Source organism: Ambystoma mexicanum, chromosome 2q (genome assembly GCF_040938575.1).
Source record: "Ambystoma mexicanum isolate Mex_15411 chromosome 2q, UKY_AmexF1_1, whole genome shotgun sequence".
Lineage (NCBI taxonomy): Eukaryota > Metazoa > Chordata > Amphibia > Caudata > Ambystomatidae > Ambystoma > Ambystoma mexicanum.
In genome coordinates this window covers 1,481,392,660-1,481,407,442 of record NC_090924.1, presented here as the reverse complement: position 1 = coordinate 1,481,407,442, position 14,783 = coordinate 1,481,392,660, and the positions used below count along the sequence as shown (strand labels likewise).

The 14,783-nt window shown below is 49.6% G+C and overlaps 1 protein-coding gene across 3 annotated transcripts in view; it reads right to left on the bottom strand.

The window, feature by feature from the left end:
• Nucleotides 1-14,783, bottom strand: part of FAM13B (family with sequence similarity 13 member B) — a 694,693-nt gene that overhangs the window by 185,972 nt on the left and 493,938 nt on the right. The window lies entirely within an intron of this gene.

Genomic DNA, 14,783 nt, shown 5'->3' with positions numbered 1-14,783 from the left:
AGCAATATTTACCTACATTTCACAATGTACACATATTACACTACAGCCTTTAGCAGCTACATTTAACGCTGCCCATTCAATTTACTTCATGTATTTACTAATGCATATCAGGGTGGCCAAGGACAACCTGCACTAGTGCTAGGAAAGTTTTGCCCAATCTTATCTTCAGAACATAAGTGCTACTAGTCCCTGGGCATTGGAGGCCTGGGCATTAATTTCCAGAGAAATAAAGGTAAGCATCACCTGGTCAGAGCACAGTGAATACCTGGTGGAAGACAGATCAAGCTCAGTCATAGCGTAAGAACCTAAGTGCTACAAGGCCCTGGGTATTCGAGTGTTAGGGTTGGCTTCCTCCAGGTGGGCTCGAGGTGTGTTTGTTGTTGTAGGAAAGGTGTTGTTAGGGTTGGCTCTTATGCTTGCATGCGTGCTGTGCCAGGACTGTCGTCATCCTCAGAATGTAGGCTGTGAGTGTGGAGTGTGAGGTTAGAATGTTTGGAGTTGAATTGGTTCTAACCCAGGCAGTTACAAGATGTGAGCCTGGGTGGTGGGAGCCAGTGGGCTTCTATCCCTGATCCTCTTGATATCTCAATGACTTGATGACATCTGATCCTGTAACTAAGAAGCCTAATAAAGTAACCACTAAGAGTACCTGACCTGTGTATCCCGAGTGTCCTTGATGAGTGAACCCTATGACCAAGAAGCGGTCATAACAATTGGGGACGAGGATGGTCCAAAAATGGTGAAGGGAAAGAGAGAAACAGGTACCCGTGTGATGTCATGTGAGAGAGGAGGAGAGACTCTGCTGCGGGGGTGCAGGCAAGAGGACAAGCGAATGGGAGAGAGGGAGAGACCACTGCCCCCCATGCACTGGGCAGCGGCCACCACCTAGGGCTGGAAGGTGCAGCCTGTCCAAGGACACCCCTGGGTAGAGTGGAGAGCGACCTGCTGGAGCCCAGGCCGTGTCATTAGAGGCTGCCCAAGATTCAGGAGAATAGAAGTACCCAGGGCTGTTTCAGGGCTTTCAGAGGCAGCCTGTCCCAACGTTGTGCATTATGTGGTTGAGTTGTCTGCCCAGCTAGGAGCAGCTGTAGTTGTGTAAAGGCGACTCGATGAGGGAAAAGAAGTGCTGCTGTTATCAGGAAAGCAGAAGTATGTCTTTCTGGAGTGATCAGAGACAGCGTTCCTCATCGTGAAAGCTGTGCGGGCTGTGTAGTTACTGGAGATCAGCCCTTGGAGTTAATAACTGTGTGGACTTCTTTGTCCGTTGGACCGCTGGTGCCAGGAGAGATCTTTTACTTGTGGAGACCAGGGGTTGATTGATGACGTCCTCACCCTGGCAGTAGGTGATGGCGATTCAGTTTGGAACTATGTGGTTACCTGAATTTGCGTCTGGAACAGCACTGGAGTTCGCTGTTCTGGCGTTTGCAGTACGAGGCTTGAAGAGACCGGAAAAAACATGTAATGACTTTAGAGTAAGGGACCCGTGGGTGCGTCTCTACGTCATCAGGAAGTGAGGAGATCAGCCGGGGGATGAGTAGTTTCAGCGCGTCCCATGTGAGGAGAGTGCAACGCCAGGCGAGGAGGACTGACCATCAAGTTGGCGCAAAACAGGGTCAACGTAGTTAATGCTTCAGAAGTGCAACTTTGCCACCGCAGGTCATGTCCAGCATGCAGTGTTCAAGTGAGACTCTGTGCTAACGTGCATCATTTTCCATTGTTTTACTGGTCTCTTCGTTGCTTCATATGAAATGTTTATCCTTGGGTGCAATGATGGTCATCATCAAGGGGGGTGGGGGGGAGAGAGGGGTTAGCTTTGAATAATATTGCAGTTAGTGGCAATGGTACACTGTTGTGAGCTTAAGAGTGGGTGTTTGCATGGATGTTATTAGTGTCAGAGGGTGATGCTGTTGAATGTATGATTTGTGGTTTGTGAAATGCAACTGAAATGCAACTATAAGGCATTCATCTTTTAAGGATTGTGTGTAATTTCCAGAAGTAACAAAGTTGAGGCTTTCTAGGTTTTAATGTTGGCTTTAGTTAGCTACATGGACTTTTAGGATTCATCTAAAGTCGGTTGCCACTCTGATATTTTAACAGGTGTTGTTCTTGGAGTGGCATATATGAGGTTGGTTGAGGTGCACAATCAAGACAGTGTTTTAATTTTCCTATTATGCTTAGTATAACGCTTGAGGCATTTTAGGATCTTAGAGTTGCCTTGATAATGGCAACATGGACTTTTAGGACATATGACATGCATGAATTAAACGTACAATGTGCCAACGTATTTGTTGAATGTGTTTAGAATAACAATTTTTGAGGCATTGTAGGTTTGGTGTGTTGCTTGTGTGTTGTGGATGTGTGACCCAAAGTTCCTGCTAGGGCGACTGCAACGCTGTCTAGCAGCCTTACATTCTATGTATGGGTTTACAGTGTTGTGTCATGAATTATTTGTGGAGAGGTGCGAGTGGTGACGCAGGTCAAGTGTTGTGTTTTCAGTGTAGTGTGTTGGTACATGAACAGTATTGGTCATGAAGTCCTGTGCATGACCAAGGAGTGGTCAAGGAACTCTGTGGAGTTGGAGGTATTTGGTGTTTTGTAACCCTGCAGGGTCAGTGATTTCTTTGCAAGAGGCAGACTGGTATGGAAGCTTGTCAAGTTGAGAGTGACTCTGTGGGAGTCCAGAGTGGTCTAGCAGGGGACTAGCGCCTTAAGCTTTGATGTTATGGTGATGTGTGACTGTGTGGTCCAGAGGTGTCTAGTAGGGGACTAGCACCTGACGCTTTGAAAAGCTTTGATGTTATGGTGATGGGTGTCTAGCAGGGGACTAGCACCTGACGCTTTGAAAAGCTTTGATGTTATGGTGATGGGTGTCTAGCACCTGAAGCTTTGAAAAGCTTTGATGTTATGGTGATGTGTGACTGTGTGGTCCAGAGGTGTCTAGTAGGTGACTAGCACCTGACGCTTTGAAAAGCTTTGATGTTATGGTGATGGGTGTCTAGCAGGGGACTAGCACCTGACGCTTTGAAAAGCTTTGATGTTATGGTGATGGGTGTCTAGCACCTGAAGCTTTGAAAAGCTTTGATGTTATGGTGATGTGTGACTTTGTGTAGTCCAGAAGTGTCTAGCAGGGGACTAGCGCCTTAAGCTTTGATGTTGTGGTGATTTGTGGCTCTGTTGAGTCCACGTGAAGCTTTGATGTTATTTTTGGTTGTGGCTCTGCGGTGTCCAGATGCATCTAGTAGGAGACTAGTACCTGAAGCTTTGATGTTGTTTTTGTTGAACTTACAGAGTTGTTACGGTCCAGAAATTTCATTGGAAATTCTGAAGATGCAGATGACCTTGCATTTTGTTTCTTCCTTTCTTAAAACTTTTAGGTGGTTTCTGGAATTGTTCTTGGTCAATTCTAGAAGCCTGGCAACATTCCATCTGCGCAGCTGTGCTCACTTTGGGGTGTTTTGAATTGTTCAGAAGGGCTCATGTGTCTGGCCAACATATGTAGCTAGTGCTGGTGGTGGTTTTAGCGACAGCTGGTTGCCTTGATTTATTGGTGTGATTGAGTGGTTGGTGACTTGGTGTGTGTTTGCTTGAATTTCTGAATTGATTTAACAGCGGTATGAGTTGTGTGTGTGGTTCTTTGTTGACCAGGATAGATTGTTGGGTTGTTAGTAAGTGTCCTGTGTTGTTACGACAGTATCCGGTTTATCCCGGTTTGGGGAGTTAGTGCTCAAAAGTGGCAGTACGAGGTTTCTTTGTGGCAAGGGGGAATGGAAGTAGATTTTGTGGTATTTTATTTGGTTAGGAACGTAGTTGTGGTGGCTGGGTCTGTCGTAGGATGTTAGTTACGTCTGTTGGCACAGTTTTTGAGTGTGAGGAGTGTTTGCAAGTGTGTGATTGTGGGTTTGTCATTTTGCAAGAGGAGGAGGTGTTAGGGTTGGCTTACGACAGGTGGGCTCGAGGTGTGTTTGTTGTTGTAGGAAAGGAGGTGTTAGGGTTGGCTCTTATGCTTGCATGTATGCTGTGCCAGGACTGATGCCATCCTCAGAATGTAGGCTGTGAGTGTGGAGTGTGATGTTAGAATGTTTGGAGTTGAATTGGTTCTAACCCAGGCAGTTACAAGATGTGATCTCAAAACACTTTCTTCAAATATCTACTAATAGGTTTGTGTTTTATTCACACAATGCTTTTAGGCGAATGCGCAATTCCTCAATTTAAAGAATCAGCTCTTGCCAATGCATTTCGGTGCACAGCACCATCTTCAGGGCTACATTTTAACACAATCAATACCACTGCATTGTAGACAAATTATATACATTTCAAATGTACATACCATCACGTAAGTAAGTGTTGTCACAGGACAATTCCCATCATGTTGTTAAATCAAAAAAGAAAAGAAAACGCAACAGTACTTTCATTAGTCTCCATATGATTGTTAAGAGTATAGTTATCTACACCTCCGTGTCTGCACAAACTCTCAGGTGTGCGTTTACTTTAGCTTGCTTTAAAGAATGGTGGCGCCTTGCATACAAGCGCATACATCAATGGAGTCTCCCTGATAGAAACAAAGCGGTAATGAGCTTCCCCTTAATCTTACTCGAAAAGTTACTATTCATCAATCCCACACGGAGCTCCTTACCTCCACAGTTCTCATGTCAAATCTCTCGTGAAACGGGTCGCGTCGCGAATACGCGTACCCGCGACGGGCTAAGTTTTGTCATTGTCATGGCGATGCCCGCCGTCTGGGATTGGACATGGCGGACGTGCCTCCAGTCCCACCTTCCCACGTGAGTGGCATGACGGGACTGTAGCTCGCCATGGCAATTTCGCTCGTATGCGTGGAGTGTGTCTACAACGCCGTGAGGCATTTTCAGACACCATACCAAGCACGCCCACACATTGGATCCATGTATTGTCATGTAGTCTGTGTCTATAACTAGGAACCTTAATATAATGAACCGCTTGGCCAGACAGAAGGTACTGTATAACCGTGATGCAGACGCCATTCATATTCTATGGGCAGAGGGAAATCTCTGCTGAGCACGTCTGCCAGAAGATTGAGTTCCCCTGGAACATGTTGGGACAACAAACATCTTGTGTTTGAGAGCCCACATCCAAATGTTTTGGGACAGCTTGGATAGCCCTGGAGAGTGAGTGCCCCCCGTTTGTTCAGGTAATACATGGCTGTAGTGCTGTTGGTTAGAATTTTCATGGTCTTCCCTTGTAGTTGCATATGAAAGGCTTTTAATGCCTTGAACACCGCTAATAGCTCAGGTAAATTTATATGGTTGGACGCTACTTGTGAGGACCACACTCCATGCGCTGTCTGTTGAAGCAGGTGAGCCCCACCCCGTGAGATGTGTCTGTCGTGAGAGTGGCTTCTACTGCAGGGATGATGAAGGTTTTCCCCTTCAAGAGATTTTCCCTTGACCACCACTGCACAGAGAACGAGGGCTGGCAAGACAACTACCAGATCTCCCCATTGTCCGCTGGCCTGACACCACTGGCTGTTGAGCCACTCTTGCATGGGACGCATAAGCAGCCGTGTGTGGGGATCCAAGTATATGCATGACGCCATCATTCCTAGAAAACGCATGGCTTTGCGCACCGTCACCTCCCGACTGGCTACTTACCGAGGGATCCGAAAAATAATGTTCTGAAACCTCTCATTGGAGGGGAAGACAAGGCCGTCTTTCATCTGGATTAGAGCTCCAAGAAATTGTTTTATTTGACTGGATTTTTTCTCGTTGATAGAGAAACCCAGACTGAACAGAAGGTCTACGGTTTTTTGGGTGTTCAAAAAACATGTGTCGTACGAGTCTCCTGTTATGAGCCAGTCTTCGAGGTAAGGGTAAACCGGGACGGATAGTCTGCGCAGGTGTGCTACTGCTACTGCCAGAACTTTTGTAAACACCCTCAGCGCCGAGGCGATGCCAAAGGGGAGCACCTTGAATTGGTAATGCCTGTCCTCTATCATGAACCTTAGATATTTTCTGTGCGCTGGCAACATTGAAATATGAAAGTATGCATCTTTCATGTCCAATATTGCCATGTAGTTCCCCTGTTTCAATAGTGGGATCACCTCCTGTAGCGTTACCATGCAAAACTTTTGAGGTTTTATGAACTTGTACGCAGGTCTAGAACAGGGTGCAGGTCTAGAATAGGGTGCATGGGGAGGTCCTTTTCGGGTACAAGGAAGTACACTGAATAAATACCCTTGTTTACCTGAAGAAAAGGGACGGCTTCTATGGCGTCCTTTCCCAGCAGCGCTTCCACCTCTTGATTCAGGATCTCCAGATGGTCCGGTGAGAGGTGCCGTGAGCGTAGTGGTCTGAACTGTGGAGGTTGGGCGAATTCCACGCAGTACCCGTGGGCAACCGTCTTTATGATCCACTAATCGGAAGTTATCCCCTCCCATGCCGTGAGGAAAGATGTTAAGCGCCCCCCGACTGGGGTGTCATGGGAGGGGACCTGGATCTGATAGTCATTTCTGACCAGAGGCTGCGGCTCCTCTAGAATTGGGGCCTCTACCTCTGGCTTTGCCGCATCTGACCCCTTGGTGGGTAGTATGCAGGGTTTCCTGATGTTTGTCCAGCATTAAAGTTTCCCGTGCTATAGTAGTTCTGACTTGCACGGGACTGCCCTTGAAAGGACAGACGAGAATTACCTCCCCTTTGGGGGAAGGTTTTGAGTAATCTGTTGCAGGAACTTAAGAGTCTCATGGTCTTTTTTGGCCGTTTCCAGGGCCTCATCGACCGCCTTTCCGAAGAGGTTAGTTTCTCCAATGGGTTTGTTGATGAGAGCGGCCTGTGTCTCAGGCTTGAAACCTGAGTTACGAAGCCAAGCGTGCCGCTTAAGTAAAGTGCCCTGGGCCAGAGACCTGCCTGCTGTCTCAGCAGTGTCCAGAGTGTTCTTTATTACATTCTGGTTTACTTGCCTGCCTTCGGCCACAATGGTGAGAAGCCTGGACCAGACGGGTTCTGGGACTTCCTGGAGACCTTCCTGTACTAGGTTCCATTGAGCGTCTGCATAACTCGCCAGCAGCGTAGTGTTATTCGCTATGCGTGTTGTATATGCAGCAGCTGAGGTAACCCGCTTACCTAAGGCATACAACCTCTTGGATTCTTTATCCAGAGGCGCCTCTTCAGGGCTCCTTGAGAATGTCCTCCACAAAGTCCTGCTCGGGTACAGCTTCTTGAGTATTGATTTGGAAGTGATCCGCTGCCTTGCTTAAAATGGCATTGAAGGCCATTTCGTCGTGTACAGGCGAGGCCTGGCGAGCCGGGGTGGACGGAGGAGAATCCAGGCACAGAACATCAGTGTCCTGATCTTGTTGGGGGAGTGTCCATGGGTCCGTCTCCACTTGCTGGGTTTCTTCCCAATTGTCCGTGGCATCCGCCTGGTCCTCAAATGTCCTGATAAATGTCCATCTGGACGATGTCTTCATGATGGACGGGGCCCGAGGGCTGATCTTCTTGGAAATGTGAAGCCAATTTAAGATAAGGTTCTCCACAAGATCTTTTCAGAGAAGGAGGTTTTGATCATTTTTTCAAGACGATCCATGCACCCTTTAAATTTCTCCCTTGTCCACTTAGAGGAACCAGAAGGGACTACGGGTAGAAAAACATCTTCCGCCCCTTGGTGTCGTAATTTGTCACTGAGGGTGTTGGAAAGAGGCTCCTACCTGTCCTCGTAGGTCTCGCGAGAATCGGGGCACCATGGCATATCTATAGATTTGCCCGCGGCCTGCCCCATGTTTTTCGACAGAGTAGGTATCAGCCCAACCGCCGAAGTAATTCTTGCGATACTGTGTTCAATCACCGCCGAATCGGCGTGAGTTAGTGGGTCTGAAGGTCTATCAGTAGATTTGTCACCTACCGTGGGGTTAGAGGGCCTAGCGGTAGGTTTCTCGCCTTGAGGCCTAGTTGTAGATTTTGGGCCTACCGGGCCTTTAGGGATAGATGGAGCATCGAAAGTCTGCGCTTCGATGTGTAAACCTGATTTAGGGGTAGCGCCCTTGTTTGTTTTGGAATGCCCAGTCGCAAAACGCTGCTGCGGATGCGGGGAAGGCTGCTGATCTTAACGATCCGAGGAATCTGCCGAAATTTGACGGCCCGGCTGGCGCTTTAACCTTTTTCGACATACCTGTCGAAATAGTTTAGTGTGATGCATTCTTTGTACGCCCCTGTTGCCGGGTGTTGTTCCTGAAGCGAGACTAGCGTCAGGCCTTGAAGGGTCGGGGACGGGCGTGGCGGAACTAGAAGTGTCCGCCTCGAGGTCTATGACATCAGCAACAGATGTTTGGTCATCGCAGGTGCCCATGTCACTTTCGGCGGGTGTGGCGGTGGGGGAAGAGGCACCGCTTTACACGGCCCTCCTTAAGGGACTTAGGCCGAAGGAATTTACAAGCCGCACACGGCTTCTCGTCGTGATCTAAGGGGAGACAAAAATTACATGTTCTGTGCTAGTCTTTCCACGGGTATCTGACCCTACGCTTAGGGCAGAACCTAAATGGAGTCCTTTCCATAGCGGAAGATGTAAACAAAGATGACCACACCTAGAGGGCAAAGCGGGGGAAAGAAGATATGGCCACCCTGACCCCACTCTCCCTACTGTGAAGGCCGGCCAGAGGGCCCAGCCACGTGGATGCTTTAGCCGCCGGATCTTAGGCCCCGAAATCCACCGCCGTAGACAAATACCCCACAGTCTTCTTCAAAGTTGTTTTGCGTCGAAGTGACTTGAAGGGGGAATAACTGACAAGTCGGTTTAAGATAAACAATGTCTTATGTAAGAGCTCCGCTATAGGGCGCCAAGTTATCTGGGCAGAAATAAAAATCTGAGGGACCTCAGCGCGTGAGGGATTTTGGGTACACTACACGTCACGATAGGGATAGTGTTACAGACACGCCTTTGCCGACGTCCACTTTCGGTACTCGAAAGACAAGATGCAATACTCTGCGGTTACCACTGGATGTCGGACCATATGCACAGCATAAGATTCTAAGCAGATTAACAAGCATCAGAACATTATTTATGTTACTCTTACTACTTTAAATGGCTGGTGGCAGTGGTTTAATTTTCCTACCATTGTGCTTTTCTACCGCAGGCTGAATTCTCAGTGGCAGTATAGCACCCATCAGTGACCATTTCGTTAAAATGGCCCAGCCTTTTTCCGTCATTTTCTGTTTGTAAGTTCTTTATTGGGTTTTACTCTCATGTCAAGCCAGATTTTAGCCCTTTGTTTGTTTTGCCTTTGTCAGGCTTCAGTACTGAAAGCTGCCTCTGGCTCCAGTGTGTCTGGAAGGGCAGGAAGTGAGGAAGGTGCCCGAAACTCCCCAGTCCTTTGGCTTTAGGAATGCCTGAATGCACCCAGTCCTGATTGGCTGGCTGTCCTTCTAGGACAGCCACCCTGCTGTTAAAGTGACAGCTAGGCTGTGCATGAATGGGAGAAGACGTAGACAGTCAAACATTGGGAAGAACCACCAGACGAAGGAACCGTGAACGAACCTTGCTGCAGCCTCCTGGACCTTTGAATTGCCAGATGAAGCCCTGATGCTGTGCTGAAACTCCTTTTTCTGATTGACAAGAGAAGCTCCGGAAGGGACGACTTTTTCCCCTTGGGCTAGTGGGACCAACTAACCCTGAGACTAACTCCACTGGACCATCTTCCCCGACTGGCTGTACTTCTTTGCTGCTGCAGGAACCGTGCCAGGAGTCGAGAAATCCATAGTCGTGTGCAATGTCTAATCCGGCCAGAAGCGAGTCTCCCCAGGACCCTCCAGAAGCAGGACCACCAGAGCTCAAGTCTCCTCACCAGAGTGCAGGAATCGAGGAGTGAAGGAAGCCCAATCGGTGTCCGAGATCCAAAGTGCTGCTGTTTACCGAGCGCTGAAACCGCAAAGTGCTGTTGATCTGACAAGAGCCAGTAGCAGCCGTCCTCCAGACATCCTCCCTCTTGTCCCCACGACTGAGGGCCAGGAACCCAGGATCTGCATCACTGCAACCAGACAGAAGCCAGCTGGACCACTTCTTCTAACCTAAGGTGCTGTTCCGATTTGGAGTACTTGCCTCAGTTGAGACTTGCAGTAGCTACTTTGCTAGAGTTGATTTCAGCTATACCCTACACAAGTCTAACAGCTTGTGACCCAACCATGATTTTTCTTCCAACAAACTCTCTAACTTTGTGCAAGACTGTCATCTAAGAAGTGACCGTTGTTAGGCAAAGTTTGTATGCAGTACCCTCTGGGAACACTACAAACTTCTCTGACCGCAGGTATAGGAAACCCAACCTTTGGTATAGGCTTGTACTAAACAGTTTTGGTAGCGTGTTGAGCAGCCAGGCTTATCGAAAGAGGGGTCAATGTGAGTTGTAGTGGAGTTACAACTAGATTCACAGTTACAAGTATTCAAATAAACACTTACACTCAAGGTTTCTTGAATAAACAATTAATTTATCAGTCAGTTAGAATAAGCCTTCTTCAGAAGGGAGCAATATAATAGTAACACTCAAATACACTTCATGAAATACACACTCTTAATATCTCTAAATCAGTAGATACCCTTTTGGGATGGCACACAGACACTACCTACACCCACAGGTGACTTCAATTGGTAGGGTACTGGGGACGAACAAGTTACTCTCTTACCTGGTAACGTTCTTTCGATGGGATGGTCCGACGACGTATTCCATATCTATGACAGACTCCCAAAGCAGTACCAATTCAAGGAGGTGGGAAAAGAATTTAGAAAACAGAAATTTAGAATGCCCAATCAAATTGCGGAGTAAAGGACCGCCTTGCCAAAGGCCAGATCCTGCCCCCGGATGGAATCGAGGGAGTAGTGACGTACAAAAGTATGTACCGAAGCCCAGGTGGCTGCATCATAGATGTTACGAATAGGAACACCCCTCTGTAGGGCAGTAGAGGCAGCCATACCACTGGTAGAATGGGCCCGTAAGCCGACTGGTGGGTACTTACCCGCCAAGCGGTAACACTCAGAGATAGCCAAAATAATCCAGCGAAACAAAGTCGGTTTCGTCACAGCTTGTCCCAAATGCTTTCCAGCGTAACCAATGAAGAGTTGATCGTCCACTATGACCCAGGACATGTGTGAAATATAAAAGCTTAACGCTCTCCTAGGATCAAGCCTGTGGAGCCTCTCCTCCAGGATGTGGAGGAGGATAAAAAGGCAGAAGAGCAACCTTCTCGCCTAAATGAAATTCCGACACCACCTTCGGAAGAAAGGAAGGACGAACTCTAAGGACAACCCTGTCCTTATGAAACACAGTGAAGGGTGGCTTAACTGAAAGTGCCTGTAACTCACTCACTCTGCGAGCGGAAGTGACCGCAACCAAAAACACAGTTTTAAGAGTTAACAGTCTCAAAGGGCATGATTGCAAAGGCTCAAACGGAGAACCCATCAGAAACTTGAGAACAAGGTTCAAATCCCAACCGGGCACCTGGAAAGGTGACTGAGGGAACAAATTAGTGAGCCCTTTCAGAAACTGAGAAATTAAAGGAATTTTAAAATAGGACCACTCTTCAGACGAGCGCTTAAATATGGACAGCGCCGCCAGGTAACCTTTAATGGTACCCCCTTGAAGGCCCCTGTGGGCCAAAGAAAGCAAAAAAGACAGAACCATGGGAATGTCACAAACAAAAGGATCCACATTCTTAACCCTGCACCAGTCGCAGAACTTACGCCAACGGCAACGGTACAGGGACTTTGTTGCTGGCCGGCGGGCCGAGAGCAACACTTCCATCACGTCTTCAGGGAGGTCCCAATCCTTATACCTCAACCTTTCAGAAACCAAGCATAAAGGTTGAGGGATCTGACCTCTAGGTGCAGAACCTGACCACCCCTCCCGTGAGAGCAGATCGCCTCGGTAGGGAAGACGACGTGGAGGGCAGATGGACAAGTCGAGAAGGTCCGGGTAACACATCCTCCGGGCCCACGCCGGAGAAATGAGGATCATCCGGGAACCAAACCTCCGTACCCTCCGCAGCACTTGCAGAATGACGGGGACTGGAGGAAACGCGTACAGCAGTGGGAATGACCACTCCACCACAAACGCGTCTCCCTTTTCGGTGGAAATTCCCGCAAGCAGAACCTCTTGCACTTCCGGTTGACACTGGAGGCGAAGTGATCCACTTGAGGGATCCCCCAAAGGGCGAAGATCTCCAGGAAAATCTCCTCAGCCAACTCCCACTCGTGAGAGATCGCGCTCTGCCTGCTCAGAGCGTCCGCTGTCTCGTTTTAGTCTCCGGCCAGATGAACTGCCGAGATAGAAACTTCCTGCTGGATTGCCCAGAACCAGAGCTGCATCGCCTGCCTGCACAGAGGAAGTGACCCTGCCCCCCCCCCCTTTTGTTGAGGTAGTGCATGGCCACCGTGTTGTCCGTCAGGATCACGACATTCTTCCCTCGCACAGTCGGCAGAAAAGCCTTCAGGGCTAGCCTGACGGCCCTCAGCTCCAACAGATTGATCTGGAGTCTGGACTCCGACAGAGACCAACGACCGCTGACTGTCAACTTGTTGGCATGAGCTCCCCATCCCATGAGGGATGCATCCGTCACGATCGTCACCTCCGCCCAGGGTAGCCAAAATGGAGCCCCCTTCATCAGATTGTCTTCGACGGCCCATCACAGAAGGTCCTGGGCTACCGAGGACGGCACCTGAACAGGGTCCGACATTCTGCCGGAGGACTGAGTCCACTGGAGCTTGAGTGCCCATTGCAAAGATCTCATCCGCAACCTGGCCTCCGGCACCAGAAGAATGCAGGAAGCCATGAGGCCGAGCAATCTCAAGAACACGAACGCTGGGAGACAATGGGCAAGCTGAAACTTGTGCACCATCTGCTGAATGTGATGTGCCCTCACCTGGGGAGGAAAACACTGCCCAGGGACGTGTCGAGCACTGCTCCGACGTACTGGAGCCTCTGAGTTGGTGTCAAATGGGACTTCGTTGAGTTGAGGGAAAAGCCCAGCTTGTGGAGGGAGTGGCAGGTGACTGACAGATGATCCAGGACTTGCTCGGGAGAGCGTGCCCTGATCAACCAATCGTCCAGGTAGGGGTAGACGTGAATCCCCCCTTTCCTGAGGTGCGCTGCCACCACTACCATGAGCTTGGTGAAAACCCTCTGGGCGGAGGTCAATCCGAACAGCAGGACCCAAAACTGAAAGTGCGAGTCGCCAACCGCGAACCTCAGGTACTTCTTGTGCTTTGGATGTATCGGCACATGAAAATAAGCGTCCTTGAGGTCGAGAGACGCCAACCAGTCCTGAAGTTGAAGGGCCTGAAGGACTTGAGAGAGAGTAAACATCTTGAACTTGTCCTTCCTGAGGAGTTTGTTCAAACCACGCAAGTCCATGATGGGTCTCAAGCCCCCGTCTTTCTTGGAAATCAAAAAATAAGGGGAATACCATCCCTTGTTCCTCTCCGCTACAGGCACCAGTTCTATGGCGCCTTTCTCCAGCAGGGATTTGATTTCCTGCGCAAGGAGCGGATCCGGACTCTTCAAAGAGATTCCCCGGTGGACAGTATCCGTGGGTCATGATCTCCAGAACCCACACATCTGAAGTAATGGCGCGCCACTATGCAAGATGCTGCGCCAGCCTACCCCCCTCCCCCAACTGGCGAACCATGGGACATGGCTTCATGACTGAGCTGAAGCGCCGTTGCCTGAGGGCAAAGAGGCAACAGCCCGAGCGGCCTTGGCACGTCGAGTACCTTGTTTTCCACCTCTGGTACCCCTACGGTGGCCCCTTTGACTGGCAGGTCCTCTCACTTTACCAAAGGATGAATAATAACGAAAGGAACCTCCCCTCCATTGCTGTCCCCTAGGACGAAAAGGCGGAGGTTGTCGAACTGCAGCGCCCAACGACTTTGCTGCAGCTTTTGAGGTCTGCAACCTCAAAGCTCTCGTCAGCCTTGCTGCCAAAAAGATGTTCCCCGTCAAAGGGCATGTTGAGGAGCCAGGCCTGCACATCAGGAGCAAACCCCGACTTCCGCAACCACGCAAACCTGCGTATCACAGTGCTCGCCGCCATGGACCGGCTGACGCAATCTGCCATGTCCAAACCCGACTGATCGGCCTCACACATGGCATCCTTGCCATCCTGAACCATGGCAAGGAAACCATCACGTTCGTCCCCTTTGGGAATATGTTCAGCCGCTAAGGAAACATTTCCACAGAGTGTGCGTGAAACGTGACAAGGCACATACGGAGTTGGCCGCCTGAAGCACTATACCACCTGAAGAAAACACTTTCTTCGCCCAGCCGTCAAAACGCTTGTCGTCCCTATCAGGAGGGATGGTAGGATACGACGCCTGCTTTGCCGGGGCTGTAGCCGCCTGCACCATCAAACTCTCCGGAGTGGGGTGCATGGACAAGCATCAGGGGTCGCTACTGGCTGGGCGGTATTTTCGCGGCAAAGACTGCCGGGAGACTCTCTGGAGCAGTCCAAGCCGCCACCACCCTCCTCTGTAGCGCCATATGAAACGGCAGTACCGGGTCAGTTGGTGGACCAAGGTCGAGGATATCCGTAAGGTCACCCTGAAGAAACTCCCCCGGGGGAGCAGACCACCCCAAGTACTCGGTGACCCTCGACATAAGGCGCCGGTACGAGGAGTCGGCATGTGAGCCAGGCTCAGGCCTACAAAACTCCACCTCCGGAGAGGTGTCCAGCCCACCAGCATTGTGCAGGGAATCTCGTCTGGCACCGTATTAGGAAACATGCCATCATCAGAGCCCTCATTCACCTCTGAAATAAATTCAAGATGGCGGTAAG